This window comes from Danio aesculapii, chromosome 8 (genome assembly GCF_903798145.1).
Source record: "Danio aesculapii chromosome 8, fDanAes4.1, whole genome shotgun sequence".
NCBI classification, from domain to species: Eukaryota; Metazoa; Chordata; class Actinopteri; order Cypriniformes; family Danionidae; genus Danio; species Danio aesculapii.
Window position 1 is genome coordinate 8,193,033 of NC_079442.1, and position 17,899 is coordinate 8,210,931.

The 17,899-nt window shown below is 35.6% G+C and overlaps 1 protein-coding gene across 1 annotated transcript in view; it reads left to right on the plus strand.

The window, feature by feature from the left end:
- acot7 (acyl-CoA thioesterase 7) overlaps positions 1-17,899 on the plus strand; it is a 104,677-nt gene that overhangs the window by 18,488 nt on the left and 68,290 nt on the right. The window lies entirely within an intron of this gene.

Below are 17,899 nucleotides of genomic sequence, written 5' to 3' on the forward strand. Positions count from 1 at the left end.
TGTTGCTCTTCCGAATGGGATCGATGACAAGACTTTCGTCAGGTAGTGTAGAGCTGTGCAATAAAACAAATAATCATATTAATATTGTGCTAATACAGCTGTCACGAACTACATATCTAAAAAAAATCTCTCATTATTAAATGCGTTATAAGCATTGGTCCCACTTTATATTAATGTATCTAACTATATATGTAGTTGCATCAAAATATAATTAAAATGTACTTACCATTTTAATAATGTTTCGTAAAACACTTCTGGTGCTCGTGAGGTGGGATACTGGTAGTGTTAGGGACCAGGGTTTAATGTTGGATTAAGGTGTAAAGGATGGTCAACAGTGTAATTACCATAATCTGTAAAAGATATGGACGTAGTGTCCATGATGTCACCCATAGGTTTCTGAAGAACCCAAAAGAAGCTACCAGTAATCGTGGCCAACCGTCGCCATTTTGTTCGCGCGATCGCACTGATCTGGGGATACCAAACAAGGGCAAAGAGGCGGAGCGTGAGCGGAGCTACAGACTCCTGCTAGCATTTTGCTTAGAGAGACTTTTCTTTGGGAGAAACGCTTGATACTTCATTACCTGCAACTCGTTTGTGTTCTGACCACATGTGCTTGGTTGTACACTATATCAATAAAGTGTTTAGACTTTAAAAAAACCCTGATGTAATACATTGAGCCACTAAACATTGTTCTTATGACATTTTTCTACAGAAGGAAAATGCAAATTACATCCAAACACTTCAAATATAGTCTGTGTTAGTAAATGCTGATTCTATTTATGGAATCCCAGCCTGATCTCACGAGAAAACGTAAGTATTTTACGTTTTGTCAGTTTAGTGGCTAATTCGTTCGAATACGTACAAGTTCAGTCATATGAAATTCTATGATTTTAAAAAGGAGGCGTGGCACCTAACCCCACCCCTAACCCAACCGTCATTGGGGGATGAGCAAATCATACTAAATTGTACGAATTAGATCATACGAATTCATACGAATTAGCCACTAAATCAAAAAGTTACGAATTGCCATGAGATTGTGTTGGAAATCCAGGCATAACGTTGTATGACAATGCTTCAGATGACTGTTCTAGAGCCTACAGCTTGTAAATCTGTAAGATTCTGGAGTGCATTACAGTTCTAAAGAAAAATATAAATGATAAATTATCTTAAATAAGCTAAATACTTTTATAGATATGATATATAAGTATATAATTTCACTCACCTGAGAAATGGAGGCCACTTGAATGGTTTGTGAGCATAATTAAGTGCACAAACCATGCCATGTCATCTGATAATTGTAAGAAATAAGTCCAAAAGGCAGCTGACTGTGTAAAGTCACATAAAACAAAACAAAAATACGATGAATATGCTGAGTTCAGCAGCTAATCAGCCGGAATCAGTTAAGGCGAAGTGACTGCGACCAGCGAGACCTAGCTGTCATTCAAGTGGCCACGCCCTTAATTATGCAGACTTAATAAAACCTAATATAAAGGAATCGGTTGAGTTATAAAAAAATTCACCCCCCTCACAGTTGTCATGAAAGGTAATATTAGCAATATTAACCAAAATTGTTCTTTGCACCAGGCTGTTAACACCTGTTTTTTTGCTGTAAAGTTGGCCACTTTAAAAATGGGGTCAATAGAAATCTGCTCTATTATGGAGCCAGGACTAGCGGAATTTTGATGAATTGCAGTGTCAGTTAGTTACGTATTTGCTTCACGAGAGAGAGCGGGAGGTTGCCGATTGGTAATTACAGATGTAATAACAGAAATTAATTACAGATGTATGTATTTAATCAATCATAAGTAGGGCTAGACGGAATTTGCGGACATTTTTTGCTATTTCTGCTGAGAATTTTGCTAAAAATCTGCGGATTTCTGAATTATTTTGGGAGGATCATAACTAAAAACTTAATATATGAAATAAAAAATTATATCTTTTTAACTTGTATTTAATGTTTAAAATGCAAATCCAATTAGATTCACTTTATTTGTTAAACAAAGCAAGTCTCTCATATAATATATCTACTAAAAGACAGAAAATATTAACGTACAAACTATATTGTAAATGAATCATATGAACATTTTCATATTAGTCAAAATATTACTGTAATTTAAAAACTGAATAAATATAGATTTACACACATTTACACAACTAAATAAACAGAAATAATGATGGGCTAAAAATCTGCAGAATTCTGTGCGCGCAGATTCCGTGTGGGCCTAGTCATAAGTACAACACTAAAGCATGCATGTCCACAGTAAGTACATTGTAACAAATGATTCAGTGTAAGTACATAGTAGTTAAGGCCACGTAATGTGGGACCTAAACATTATGCATTATATTGCATTAAGTAGACCCATTTATAATGCAGTTCAAATGTAGCTTTTAAGCCCAATGATCATTACATTAAAGCTGTTTAATAATTCTTAACAAGCAATAACCCCCTCCATGATTCATTGGATGCAAGCAGCGGTCCATGCAATCATCATTTAATGTTCATGCACTGTACGTGTTAACCAGTCATTGTCCACAGCGTGTTGTCTAAAAGTGGCTCTGTGGAGTGGTCTCCGCACTGCCCCTTTAAAGGCTCGTGCTGAGCCGCAGGGAAGCGCGCAGAATGGGGGCAGACTTTATGTGCTTCTGTCATGTTAACTTAACATCACGCGTCACCAACACAGGCGGCAGTTGCACAGAGCGATACCTGCATAGGAAAGCAGTCTACTCTGCAAACACAGTGTCTTCCAATTAAGTTTAAAGAGAAGACAAATTATTTGGAGTGTCAAATCAGTACCTATAAATATAGACTAACTAAATTGTATTCAAGTTCCGCTGCTTGTTGAGAAATAACTCTGGGGAATGTAAATGCATCTCTTTGTACATTCACACACACTCAGTGTGCTATATTGGCTGGCTCCAATAACCTGGTTAATAATAAATTGCCACCTCCTATTGTAGGCAACAGTAACTAACATCACATTGTTATTAAGTGTATTTATTCTATCTCATATGCCAATTAGGCATATAACTGGATGTAATACATTAATTTTCAAATAGCATCAACATACAACAAAGTGGCAGCAAAACATCTTTCCATGAGCGTATTCTCTGTGCTTTCTGCTCTGACACACATTTTCTAAAGGCTGTTTATGCATTTGTGCCTGTTTATATACACGTGTGAACTCAGGCTAGGCCATCACATGACTTTTCTCTTGAGTTACGCACACACTCACACACACATACACAGTCAGGGCCAATCTTGTCAGCCTCGTCTCGCTCGCTCTCCTTAGGGGTCTCCTGCCTGTGAATGCAGGGGCAGTGATGATTGCATTCGCGGAGCTGCCCTCTACACTTCCATCGACACACAAACGCTAATCAGATGCAAAATCGTGTTAAAATGAGTGTGCTTAATGGAGAAAATGCTAATTGACGGCATACTAGTTGGTATACACTCACTGGCCACTTTATTAGGTACACCTTACTTGTACCGGGTTGGACCCCTTTTTGGCTTTAGAACTGCCTTAATCCTTCATGGCTTAGATAAAGATTTTTATCCATATTGACATGATAGCATCACGCAGTTGCTACTGATTTGTCGGCTGCACATCCATGATCTATTGGATTGAGATCTGGTAGGCTGTGGCGTTGACACGATGCTCAGTTGGTACTAAAAAAAAGTGTGCCAAGAAAATGTCCCCCACACCATTACACCACCACCACCAGCCTGAACCGTTGATAAAAGGCAGGATGGATCCATGCTCTCATGTTGTTGATGGCAAACTCTGATCCTACTATCCGAATGTTCCTGCAGAAATCAAGACTCATCAGACCAGGCGACGTTTTTCAAATCTTCTTTTGTCCAATTTTGCTGAGCCTGTGCAAATTGTCGCCTCAGCTTCCTCTTAGTTGATAGCAGTGGCACCCCGTGTAGTCTTCTGCTGCTGTAGCCAATCTGCCTCAAGGTTATTTGAGTTACTGTTGCCTTTATATCAGCTGGAACCAGTCTGGCCAATCTCCTCTGACCTCTGGCATGAACTCTCACTGGATATTTTCTCTTTTTCTGACCATTTTCTGTAAACCCTAGAAATGGTTGTGCGTGAAAATCCCAGTATATCAGCAGTTTCTGAAATACTCAGACCAGCCCGTCTGGCACCAACAACCATGCCACATTCAAAGTCACTTAAATCACCTTTCTTCCCCATTCTGATGCTCGGTTTGAACTGCAGCAGATGGGCTTGATCATGTCTACATGCCTAAATGCATTGAGTTGCTGCCATGTGATTGGCTGATTAGAAATTTGCGTTAACAAACAGTTGGACAGTTGTACCTAATAAAGTGGCCGGTGAGTGTAAATACTTTGCAACCACTTACACTAAAAAATGTAGTAAATTCAATTAATATTATTTTTAATATAGTGAAGGATAAAACATTAAACAAAATAAAGAGTTTTCACATTATACACAGATTTCTTCTTCATAGAACATACTGGTCATTCACTTTAATTTTCTGTTATGTGCAGTTTCTCTTCTAAAGTCCTCTTTACTGATCCATGCAGGGTGTTTAGTGTGAGCTATGTCAGCTTTATCTGTCTCTGTTGTCACATATGTAGGTTTTGTGTCAGTTTGGGTTACACATCACCAGAATTCGACAAATAACTAGGAGTTCCAGAGAATAGAATCACCAAGAGGTGACACTGTAGTGGGATTTGGGAAACAACCACTAGATGGCGCGGCGGCTATTTTGGAATGAAAATTCCAATAGAACAACAGCATATTATAAGTTTGTAAAATAAACTATTAAAAGTGCTAATGATTGCGATAGTAAGTATTGTATTATCGTCTTTTAGGTTGTATCTCAGCTTTAACGCGCTTTTTAAATAAATAAATAAAAAGCAAAGCAGCTGCTTGCCATCGAGACATCAATAAGATCCATTGGACAGCCGATCGCTTTCACTCCAAAATGGCGGAATCGCAGAGCTGTGCTGGGCACTGCTGTTGCAATGGAACGTTCTATTGAGTGTTGCCTCTTGGTCATTCTAAGCTCTTTGGCATGATGTCACCCATTATCACTAAATTGTGCAGTTTAAACAGAAACTATAACACTAGAATCTTTAAAAAAAACACTTTTTTAGGACTTTAAAAGGCTGGTGTTGTGTTGTTAAATTGAAGGTGCAGTAGGTGATGGTCTCCAGAAACATTTTTTGTTGTGCTGGTTGAAAGTATTGTCACATTCCAACAGTAATGATTAAAGTAAATGATCTAAATGTGTTTATATGTATTTTTATATTCTGGGTGAGGCATAAGACTAAAAAATGTTCATCCAGTTAAAAATTGTCAGGCCGATAATTCCCATAATTCTGATAAGTAGCCCAAACTGTCTGTCAGCAAATGTTGATTTGAACAACTTTGAACAACAACTTGTTCACACAGATCCGCCATTTGGATTGACGTGCACATGAGAGAGTGACAGCAGTAAAAACAAATGCTGAATCAAATCTTTTTAAAATTCTGAATAAATATCAGAGTCACTTTTGGATGACACCATGGCTGAACTGTTTCTTTTAGACAGGTAATCTTTTGTTTTAAAACTATTTTAGTCACACAAAGCTTTTGTAGATTTTGTTGTTTTGTGAATGGGTTATATGCACAGAAGTGTTGTTCAGCCACTGAAATCTCCTTGTGAAAAGATTGATGTGACTATTTTCAGTTTCATAAGGGACCTTTTACAGCATCGATAATGTCGATTTTTATTTAGTTTGACAACAAAACATCAGTAAATAGTGCTTTTCCACCTAGCCTGCTTTACTGAGCTGAAGTTGGTTTTATATTCACATTGGTTCATTTTTTAACAAAGACAACCAGTGATGCTCTCTCTATATTGTTTACCATGCTACTCTGAATATTCGGTCTGAAATAGCATGTCAGTATGGCTTAGTAATATGTGTAATTCCCTCACCCCATCGGCCAACCGCTAAGCATACAGGGGTTGACAAATCGCATGAAAGAGTGAGACCAGCGATTCTTGTATGCATGAAATATTGCACATTATGACATGTTTTGCTTGCTTCACAACTGAAAGCGGGTTAGATATAATACAGTTTTTCATTTGGAATTGTAGCATTATAAAGTACTGTAAAGTTTTCTAACTGGCGAATGAACAAGTGGGTTGTCTACTGTCATCTTTACGGTGCACGTTCGTGATTTCAGGAGGTGTGGCTTTGGACGGTAGGGGAAGGACTTTGTTTTCAAAGCTATTATGCTAACTGTAAGCTAGGCTTGGGCAGTATCCAAATTTTGATACCGTCAAACCTCCTCCCTGTTTTACCTTGGTATATGGTATTACCGTGCATTATAAAAAGAAATTATGATGTAAGGCTCAGACACCATCACCAAACTGTTGGCTTGTGCCTAAACCATTCAGAAACTGAATACCATTTATGCGACCTTAGGTTCGCGGTCACCTGTTTGTCTTGTTCGTATTAGAGATCTGCGCGGGACACTCTCTCTCATTTACACGCATACACACACACACACACACACACACACACACACACACACACACACACACACACACACACACACACATAGTCAGAACCAAGCCAGTAAAGCACAGCATCACACTCTCTCTCATTCACACACATACACACACATAGACAGCACCAAACAAGCGACACACAGCATCACGCTCTCTCTCATTCACACACATACACACACATAGACAGCACCAAACAAGCGACACACAGCATCACGCTCTCTCTCATTCACACACACACACACACACACACACACACACACACACACACACACACACACACACACACACATACACACACATAAACAGCATTCACGCAGATGCGCGCATGCTCGCTCACTCGGGAGCGATAGTGTTAGATCGCCCGCTCCCGTTCAAATTACACCAGAGTTACCGACAGCTACCGCGCTTTATTCGGAAATGTATTCCCGCACTGTAAGAAATCTGGTCGGGTCCCACGGCTCCTGCGCTACAGCAACGGAATGCAGACCTCTAGTTCATATTTACCACGTCACCGTTCTCATTCAGTCAAACCCAAAATACTGCCAAACTGCAGAGGATGTGTTCTTTTTCGAGAACAGGTCACTTGGTGCGCGACTCGCCATCTTACCTCACCTCTCTCTCTCTCCTCCTGTCCCGTTATGACAATCACGCATACACATTTTTAGGCATTAATTAAATAATATTTAATATTTAATACTTGTCTCCTATATAAGTGTATTGTTTTTTAGAATGGTATAACAGTATTGAAACTGACACCATTGCTATTTTTAGATCCCGCGGTATACCATATTATGGCCCAAGCCTAGTTACCATTTTTTCAGATCACCTACTGCACCTTTAAGCAATATTTTTTTTTCAGTTGTTTACAGAACAAATTTTCATTATATAATGATGCCTAATTTTAATGATGTGCCTAACTTACCCAATTAACCTTGTTTCAGCAGGGTGTTTTCACACCTCTAGTTTGAAAAAAGTTAGGAAAGTGGGTGAGTCCAGCTTTGTTTAGGTGGGAGTGGCGAGTGGCGAAAGAGAGAAGGGTTTGCATGAAAAAGGGAGTTTCAATACATGAACGCTTTTTACAGCGGAAACAGACGAAGGAGAGACAGACAGTGACTTAAATTGAATAAAACAGTAATATGATTAAGGTGTTTACATGAGTTGCTTTTTGAATGTTCCTTTTATTATCCCGTTTTACATGTTATAGCACATAATTCGATTACCATCATTGCGTCACCACATTTCCTCCGGAGTTTCATGTAATTTTGGTTGTTTCATTCTTAGTTTGTCGACTTTAACTGCAGTTTGGCACTTTCACTTTTATTCGGAAACATTTCATGCAGGCCCCCCTTGACAAACAAGATATTGGATGTGAGTATGAACTGCTGAAAGAGTGTCGTTTTAATGAAATTTGATTCATGCTGGACAAGAGAAAAAAAACCCTCCACATTCTCGGTAGATGCAAAGACTGTGAGTGCCGTGTGTGTATGAGACTATCCTGTCACAAAATGTGGCAAAAATCCTACACAACGACAATAGTTTGATTAAAATGTTTACATTCGAAGAGCAGCATTTACAGCGGATCTTTCAGTAATTCAGAAGGGTTAATAATTCTGACTTCAACTGTATTTCTTATAGTGTTTTTTACCATGGCTTTGAAACACTGGTATAGTACAAATCTCTTTTTGACCTCATTTATGTTCATCACATATAAAAGACATGTAAAGACCTCCTCTCAGATAACCACAAAGTAATTAACGTAGAGTAAAACATTAGAGACATTCAGTAGGTGGGTGGGGGTTGACAAAACCATTGAAAGCGAGTCAATCTCCAAACAGATTGTACAACACACCTGCAATCACTCAAGGTTCTGTACACAGACCACGTCTTTTCCTTTGAATATGACCAGTGGGTCCATGTTGAAACCAGTGATTAAAGACTTGGCTGGCCGTAATGGAAAATCTGAGATAGTAATCAAGAGCAGTCTACACCGGTAGACGCAAGTCACTAAAACAACATTTAGATTACTTTCCACAGACTCTTATATAGTGAATGTTCAGCACAGTCTCGAAAGGGATTTTTTTGTATACATAACCGAATATACATTGTAATTCTGTGTGCAGATGAAATAATAAGATCAAGTTAGTTTAAATCTGCAGTCAACATTTAAAAACCATCAAAAAGTGATTTGATGAAGAGATATTGGTTGCTTAGAGACTAATTTGCCAGATAAATGTGACTAGTGTATGACTATATATAGTTGCCTCTACATTGTATTATATGCAATTGATTTTATTATCTTTTAGAGGGGTTCTTTTTTAATGTATGAATGTGTTAGTCAGTGTTTATGTTTGTGCTTAAAAAAATAAACTAATACGTCTGGACCACAATAATTCATTAGTATGGCGTCGGGCCTCCTTTTGCGGCCAATATGGGAGATGTTGAACTTCTTTTTTATGTTCATCAAACCACTCTCCACCAGTCTTGCTATGTGTATTGGTGCATTATGATCCTAATACACATCACCGCCTTCAGGATACAATGTTTGAGTATTGGGTGCACGTGGTTCTCCTGAATGGTTCGGCAGTCCTTGGCTGTGACCTAACAAATTCATCACAGATTCACCCCATGTTTCACTCTGTGCACGCAAAAGTCTGGGTGGTACACTACTTTGGGGCTTCTCCACACCATAACTCTCCTAGCTGTGGAAAAAACTGTGAAGTTTGGCTCATCAGAGAACAATAGATGTTTCACATTGTCCGCAGACCAAGAATTTTGCTGCTGGCACCATTGAAACTGATGTTTGGCGTTGCAATGAGGTTTAGCTATAGCAGCTCGGCCATGTACATTGACTATATGGAGCTCCCAACAAACAATTTTGGTGGAAACAATACTTGATTATTATTATTATACACTCAAATTCATTATATTGTGAAATATTTGATACACATATTTGATAAACCAAACGATCAAATGAGGTGAATATTAAAAGTGCTTATCACTCTTTATACTACACTTATCCGATCATAACTTTACAATGAGGGCAAAGTTTACGGATCTGCCAGGGGTTCATACAGAACTGAGACTTGCTCTATAGGATCATTCAAGACCTCTCCAATTCAAAGATTGTATGCAAAAAAGAGAGAGTCATCAGTATATGACAATCAATTGAAACTGGCCCTCAACAATAAAGTTAATCTAAAAGCGTATGAAAGTAATCCAGCATATTCTTCAATCTATTGTCCCCACCATTCACACCTATATAAGCAACACAGGGTCATTAGAAATGCATGCTTCAGCCTACATTTTTTTGTAAAACTTGCAAAAACTTACTTAACTTGACATAACTAGGGTTTCTAGGTAAAATGAACATTCAAGGCAGTATGACCTCAACAGCTTTTGTTCCTTTTCACAATATAGATATTTAAATGCACATCTTATTGACGAATAAAGAATGATTTTTGTGCAGTTCTTTGCACAATACCATAAAACACCTTAAGAGTATCTATGGTTTGGTATACATTTATTTCCATATGGAAAAGATCATGGATTCATACAAGTTCATGGACTCATACAAGAAGGATGTGTATTTGAAACATAAAAAATAATAATAATAATAACACACACAACCTAAGTAGCATTCTGATTCACAAAAATTTAGACATCTAGTGGATTTGTCATCTCAAACTTGCAGCGAAACGTACATGTAGCAATGTATTTTGCATTTCTCAAAAGTAAAGCCTGAGGGACATTACTCCAATAAGCCATAATTAAGGTGTTTGGTTGTTTGGAATTTGTTTAAAACCTCTGTTAGAGGACATTTGGATATTATAATCGAATAATATAAATAGTCCTTACAAGAAATAAACCAATTTGAATTATGTAAGAATAGTGTAAAATATATTTTAATAGTATTCCTTTTTGAATGTTACCAGAAAATGTTTTTATTTAGAAAATGTATACATTAATTGTTAATGTAATTGTTATTACTTTTTTTGTTATATTATTGTTATATTATATTCTGTTTTATTAATTATTTAAGACAGAATTGGCAAAAAATACTGAAATTATACTGTTTGAGTGAAGAATTGAAAGAGTTTTTGTCGTGAATAGCCACTGTTGTTGCAATGACATTAAATCATAAACAGTGGTGTAAAGTAACAAATACTCAAATGACTGTAATTGAGTAGTTTTTCTTAGAAATTGTAATTTACTAAGTAGTTTTAAAAATGTGTACTTTTACTTTCCCTTGAGTACATTTTTAGTGCTGTTTCGGTATTTTTACTCCACTACTTTCCTTCCACCTGCAGCCACTACTTCATTATTGTCTATGGGATTTAGGCAAATCAGTCCTGTGAATCCTGTTCAATCAAATCACACACAGAAGGTAAATCGCGTCATAATGAACTACCCCAAGACATGTGCGCTTTATAATTGCAGCAAACTGTTTGGAAGTACTAAAAGTGTACAGGAAGATGTCCAAAATCTTTACACGCATTGACCCAAAGACTGTTTAGATGCATGTCCTGTCATAAAAAGATGACTTATGTTTACTGTATGGTGACCGAAATGGCCTCAAACATAAAGCAGGCACAAGACGTCAACATGACGTTAGATGGATGTTGTACCTCAACATCGAGGGGACATTGCGTTTTGTTTGGAAATGAAAATCGGTTAGACGTCAGAACTCAACGTCAGGCCGACGTCAACGTTCCAAGCCTAAAATCAACCAAATATCAACTTCTAATGATGTTACAGCTTGACGTCGTGTGGATGTTACCAATATGACGTTTATTAGATGTTGGATTTTGGTTGCCATACCTGATGAATAAACGTCAGTATTTGACGTCAATATGACTGATTAAAGATTTTGGCTTGACGTTGGATTTTGGTCACTTTCCAACACAACCTAAAATCAACCTAAATCAACCAAATATCAATCTCATTTGTCGTTGTTATTGGTCATCAAAATAAGATTGTCCTTAGACGCTGGCTAGACATTGAATTGTGGTCACCTGACATCACAATCTAAATCTAATCTAATATTAACGTCTTATGACGTTGTGTGCCTGCTGCGCAATAACTAAATGTAGTACAGAATGTTACGTTTACACACATTCACAAATAACATGTAAACGCACCAGCTTTTTACAGCGTAATACTCACTACTCCCTACTCTTGAGTACTTCTGAATGGTCTACTTTTTACTCATACTTTGAGTAATATTTACAACAGATACTTTTATTCGCATTAGATTATTAAGCAAGTAATGGTACATTTACTTAAGTATGACTTTTTAGTACTCTTTCCACCACTGATCATAAGAATTTTTACTATAGAAGATCTAGGGAATCAATGTTTCTGTTCTATTCTATTTTATTTCCCACTAAACCTAGATTTTACCATGTACCATATGCAGTTTGAAACTTTATTAATAATAAGGTAAAGGGTTCCTTCCCTTGTATTTAATAAATACACACTGAAACACACACTTCATTTAAAACACATTGTTAAACTGTAGCTCAGAGCATTTTTGAATATGCAGAGCTGATGCTAGATCTTCATTTTCTACTTTTACTGTAAGAGAAAGTGGCATACATTGAAAATGATATGTCTATGGTATCTGACTTCATCTGTCCAGTGAGGGAGCTATTTTTTGCCCACAACTCTTTGCCAGTGGAAAACCTGTAAATATCCTGCTGTGTAGAACCATTAGACAAGCTGCTGTGGAAACCAATTAGAGAAGCCATTCTCTCGCCATGGTAGCGGCAGAATCCCTGCACGGTTGTCATGGCAACCGGCTTGTCTGGATGACTTCAACAGAGTGTAAAATGCAAATGATATTTCCAAAAGCGGTCTGTCAGATTTAATCCTCCTCTTTCTGCTGAATTGGTACAGTTCGGTTTTAAATCATTTGTTTTGTGTTCGGAAAATGTTTAAGTGAAAGCTCATCAGTTATCTGCCATATTAGACTCTCTATTGCAACCTTACAACATCTGTCAACATTAGATCTCAAAAATAGGCTGTGCGTCTTACTGTCAAAAACTGTAAAGTTAAAAATTATAAAGCAAACTTTAAATGGCACCTGGTTTACTCTTTTTTTAAGATTTAAAATTTAAAATTTAATTTAATATTAAACCAATTTAGGTTCAGTTCAAAACACAATTCAGATTTTTTTATTATGTGTTAAAAAGTGTCATTTTGGTGGCGTGTACAAAGGTCATTGTTTATAGGGGTGTGTTGTATCGACTTCCCGCCAAACTCAACAAGGGGGCGGAGCCAAGAGCTCCTCCCCTTTGTGTATGGCAACAGACAGGCAAACCAAAGAGCATAGAACCACTAAGAGGCGACACTCTGTTGCTATTTGGGAAACAGCCACTAGATGCCGCTAGTGTCAAGCAGTGTGGCCATTTTAGAATGAAAATTCCAGTAGAACTACACAGACAACTAACACTAGACAGAATGAATTAAAATATTGAGTTAAATATGAGTCAAAATGAGTACATCCCCTTTGAAAAGTAACATTTTAAAACAATATCCCAATCAAAACAGACAATTTCAAAAGTTTAATACATCTGATATCTAAAATATCTGTTTCACATAACAAAAATAAGGTAAAAAAAATTACTTAATTACTTTTTTTGTTGTTGTACTCAAATTAGGGTGAAGCAAAAATAAGTATATACAACAAAAACTACAGCAAAAACTACAACATTATCTGGTAGTTTGTATGGCCTCCATGATTTTAATGACAGCATAAAAAATCATGAATATATATATATATATATATATATATATATATATATATATATATATATATATATATATATATATATATATATATATATATATATATATATATACTAATAAATTAAAGTAATTTAAAGTAATTTCACCTAAAAGTGACAGTTTCAAGGAAACAAGTATGGTTAATATATTAAACATTAGGTCTGTAAAATAAACTATTAAAAGTGCTGATAGTCACTAGTCTATGATTGTAAGTGTTGTATCGTCGTCTTTCAGGTTGTATTTCAGCTTTGATGCACTTTTTAAATGAATAAATAAAAAACAAAGCAGCTGCTTGAAATACAACCTGAAAGATGACGAAAATGGGATGTTGATACCAGATTAACAGTACTGATTACACAATCACACACGCACAAACACACAAATTATATACTGCATATATATATAAGCAATCTCTCACTTGTGGCAGTGCGAATTGGCTGTATATTGGCACTGGTGGGAGGTTTGCATTGGCTCGAGGCTGCTGGCCGAGTGCCTTAGTGTCCCACCAGTGACGATATACAACCAAATTCGCACTGCTATGAGTGTAATATTGTGTTTATACAACAACTTAATGACACAATCGTGTATATAAAAAAAGTAAATCAAACATGGGGAGTCTCAAAAAATGACTTCCGCGGTTCATTTACATCTGCAGCTGAAACTGTTTCTAATTCACCAAGGTCACTTTAGAGAGATATTCGAATGATTCTCTAGCGTAATGTCTAAAGTGATGACAAAACAGGTGATTTTGCACACATTTTAGAATTATAAGTGTAAAGACTTTTCCCAGTATTTCTCTGTTGCCATCGGGATATCACAATAATTAATTATCATTAATATTTAATCCCGAAAAAGCCAAAGCAAATCAGAATCAGAAAGAGCTTTATTGCAAGGTATGTTCACACATACGAGGAATTTGTTTTTCGTGACAGAGCTTCTACAATGCAACAGGATTACAGAGACAGGACAAAAGACAGATAATAAATATATTTTAAAAAATAGAATTAAGTAGTGAATGCAAATATACAAATTGTTAGCATCACCTGTCGACCTGCTAGTGTTTGCGTCAAACACTAGCAGATTACTATAAATACAGCACTACAACATACAAAATAGAGATATTGACTAAGAATCTCACTTACCTGTTCTATAAAGATTTGTTCAGCTGTAGTTCAAATTTTTTGGTTGTTTGAGTTTTTCTCCCCTGAGGACTTCTTATGCGATCTCTATCGCCATCTTGTGGCCACTGTTAATAAATTAGCCATTTTTTAAAATTAGAAATGTAGTTAGTGGTTTGTTAAAATATTGTTAATGCGTACATGCAAAACACTATGTTATTTAAAAAATTATCTCTATGTTATCATCAGTTATCAATGTAATTTAAACATTAAAATGATGAGAGATTATTAGACACTAGTCCATTCAGCAGGATCAAAATAAAATGTAAATATCAGGGACATTTCAAATTCTGAATTTCTGTCCTTGCTTGCCTATTATACATTTTTTGTGTTATTTTCTAACTAAAATATTAGACATCTCTAAATTGCTATTTTTATATGCTATCTGAAATTCATTTAAAAACACCTTTAATTCAGTCTAAATGTGTGGGAGCCTCTATTGATTACACTGTTACTGTAAATTAAAGGAATAGTTTTCCCAAAAGCAAAAAAATACTCATTATTTACTCACCCTCAATTTCTTTCTTCTGTTGAACTCAAAATAAAACCTGTATCCATTAACTTCCATAGTAATAAAAAAAAAAATACTATAGAAGTCCATGGTTACAGGTTTCTAGCTTTTTCAAAATATCTTCTTTTGTGTTCAACAAAAGAGAGAAACTCAGTAAATGATGTCAATTTTTATTTTTTGAGGGAACTATCCAATTATAGATGCAGAAAATATTAAACTGCAGTCAATATACAGTGTAATATACAGTTGAAGTCAGATTTATTAGCCCCCCTGAATTATTAGCCCCCTGTTTATTTTTTCCCCAGTTTCTGTTTAACTGAGGTAAGATTTGTTTCAACACATTTCTAAACATAATAGTTTTAATAACTCATTTCTAATAACTGATTTATTTTATCTTTGCCATGATGACGGTAAATAATATTTTACTTGATATTTTTCAAGACACTTCTATACAGCTTAAAGTGACATTTAAAGGCTTAACTAGGTTAATAAGCTTAACTAGACATGTTAGGGTAACTAGGCAATTTATTGTATAACGATGGTTTGTTCTGTAGACTATCGAAAAAATATATAGCTTAAAAGGGCTAATAATTTTGACCTTAAAATGTTTTTTAAAAAATTAAAAACTGCTTTTATTCTAGCCAAAATAAAACAAATAAGACTTTCTCCAGAAGAACAAATATTATCAGACATACTGTGAAAATTTCTTTGCTCTGTTAAACATGATTTGGGAAATATTTAAAAAAAGGAAAAAAATTCAAAATTAGGGGGGCTAATAATTCTGACTTCAACTGTATGTGAGGATTACTCTCGAAACACTTGCATCTGCCAAAATCTCCAGAAATGTTATTTTCGAATGCAAATTAAGTCCAGAATGTCCTTTCTGTTCGGTGTGTCATTATCACACTCATTGATAGTTTCATTAATTCAAGGTTTGCTGTTCTCTGTGATGGCCTTAATTGTGTACTTATCCGCTCAAGCGCATAGTTTTCCTCTCACAAATCTCTCTTGTGTCTAATAAACACAGCCTACCCAAAATAGCCTCACTTGCTCTTTAGAGAGCAAACCAGCTTCACTATGAGATGCTGAAGTCTCCATGACAACACCAGAAACTTAATGGCAACATGTCACTTTCCTGAGAGTTCACTGGAAATATAGTATTTTCAGACATTTAACTCATTTATTTATTAATAGATGTCATATGTAGGCAGGGCTTGACATTAACTTTTTTGATCACCAGGCACTGTGGCTTGTAGATTTCCAACATTTTTGTTGGTTCACAATTTTGTTGTTAGGAAAATATATTTTATATGCATAAATTGACATGCTAAAATTACTTGATTTAGATTTTGTGTAATGTCCACATGCCGCCTCAGTCATTTCACTGTTTTGTGTCGTGAATGAGCTTACTCAATGTACATGAGCAAATAGGTTGTGTTGCATTGCAATTAGTTATTTAATTTAACATGACTTTTCAGGGCTCAAAATTAAGGATTTACCAAATTTATCTCTGACCAAACCAAAACTATTTCTTAGCCACAAATTTTAAATGTGTCAAAACAAGCAAAACATAGCTGTATACATGCTCTTTTTAATTCAACAAAACTTTTGTTATAGACACAGTAATCTGTCCTGGCTAAAAGTCCCAGATCACCTGTTTACTATACATAAATGGGGAGTTAATCTCATATTAAAGCATTATTGTAAAAAACCATAATTAAACTATATTAACAAAAATGACTGTAAGCAAAAGAAAGCAGGTACAAAACATACCCTGACTGATAATGAATGGATAATCACGTGGGCACGGTTAATGTTAGGCCTGTTAATAATCTGTCAAAGAATAATTAAAACGAAAGCAGTGACCGATGCTGCTTACCGATATATATATAAATATATAAATCGATATATATATATATATAAATCTTTTTATTTGTTTTATTTCAGCTAGAATAAAAGCAGTTTTAAAAAAATGTCAATATTATTAGTCCCCTTAAGCAATATTTTTTTCTATTGTCTATAGAACAAACCATCGTTATGCAATGACTTGTCTAGTTACTCTAATTTAAATGCAACATTTGCAGGTCACGACCACATGCACTCTATGTACATTATTATCATACCTGTCAACATTGGGATGAGAAAATAAGAGATGCGCCCACCATAATAAGGGATTCCCCCGACCCCCTCTTAAAAAAATCCCCAAATTACTAAATATGTTCATTTGGAGCTGTTTCATTGTAAATACACAGTTAAATGGTCAGTAATATGTTTTATTATTATTATTTACAAAAGAAAAATATATAGATTACATTAGCAGCAAATAAATTAGCGAACAGTTCAGATAATTAACATCAATAGCTATTATAATGAAATAGAATCAAGCTATCAAATCTCATTAGCCATTTCTTTACTGTATAACGTACACATTCTGATTAAAGAACAACGAATGAATCTCTTATTTATTTATTTAGATTTTTTTTTTTCGTTTGATTGCATTAAATAACGGAGGTGTCACTTTAAAAATGAACACGTCTAACATTAGAAGCATTCGATTTCTTTCCTAACTTTTTATGCTAATTTAGGACGAAATTAGTTGTGTTTGGAAAAAAAAAACCCCACCAAGATCGACATCTTTAGATATTATTATTGTTAATTATGTGTATATGTCCGTTTAAACATGCACCCAAAACTCAGACTTTCGCTTCACTTCAAATTGCGTGTACAGAATCCGTTTGGGAAACAGCGTCTGTTTATCACTATGGAGCGCGTCAGCTGACAGTCATGCACCGCTATATGACTGTTTTGAGAATTGCATATGAAGGGGACACGGCCCCTGTAATGAAAAGGAAATGGAATCGTGCCGTTTTTATATTTATTTCAAAGTGTT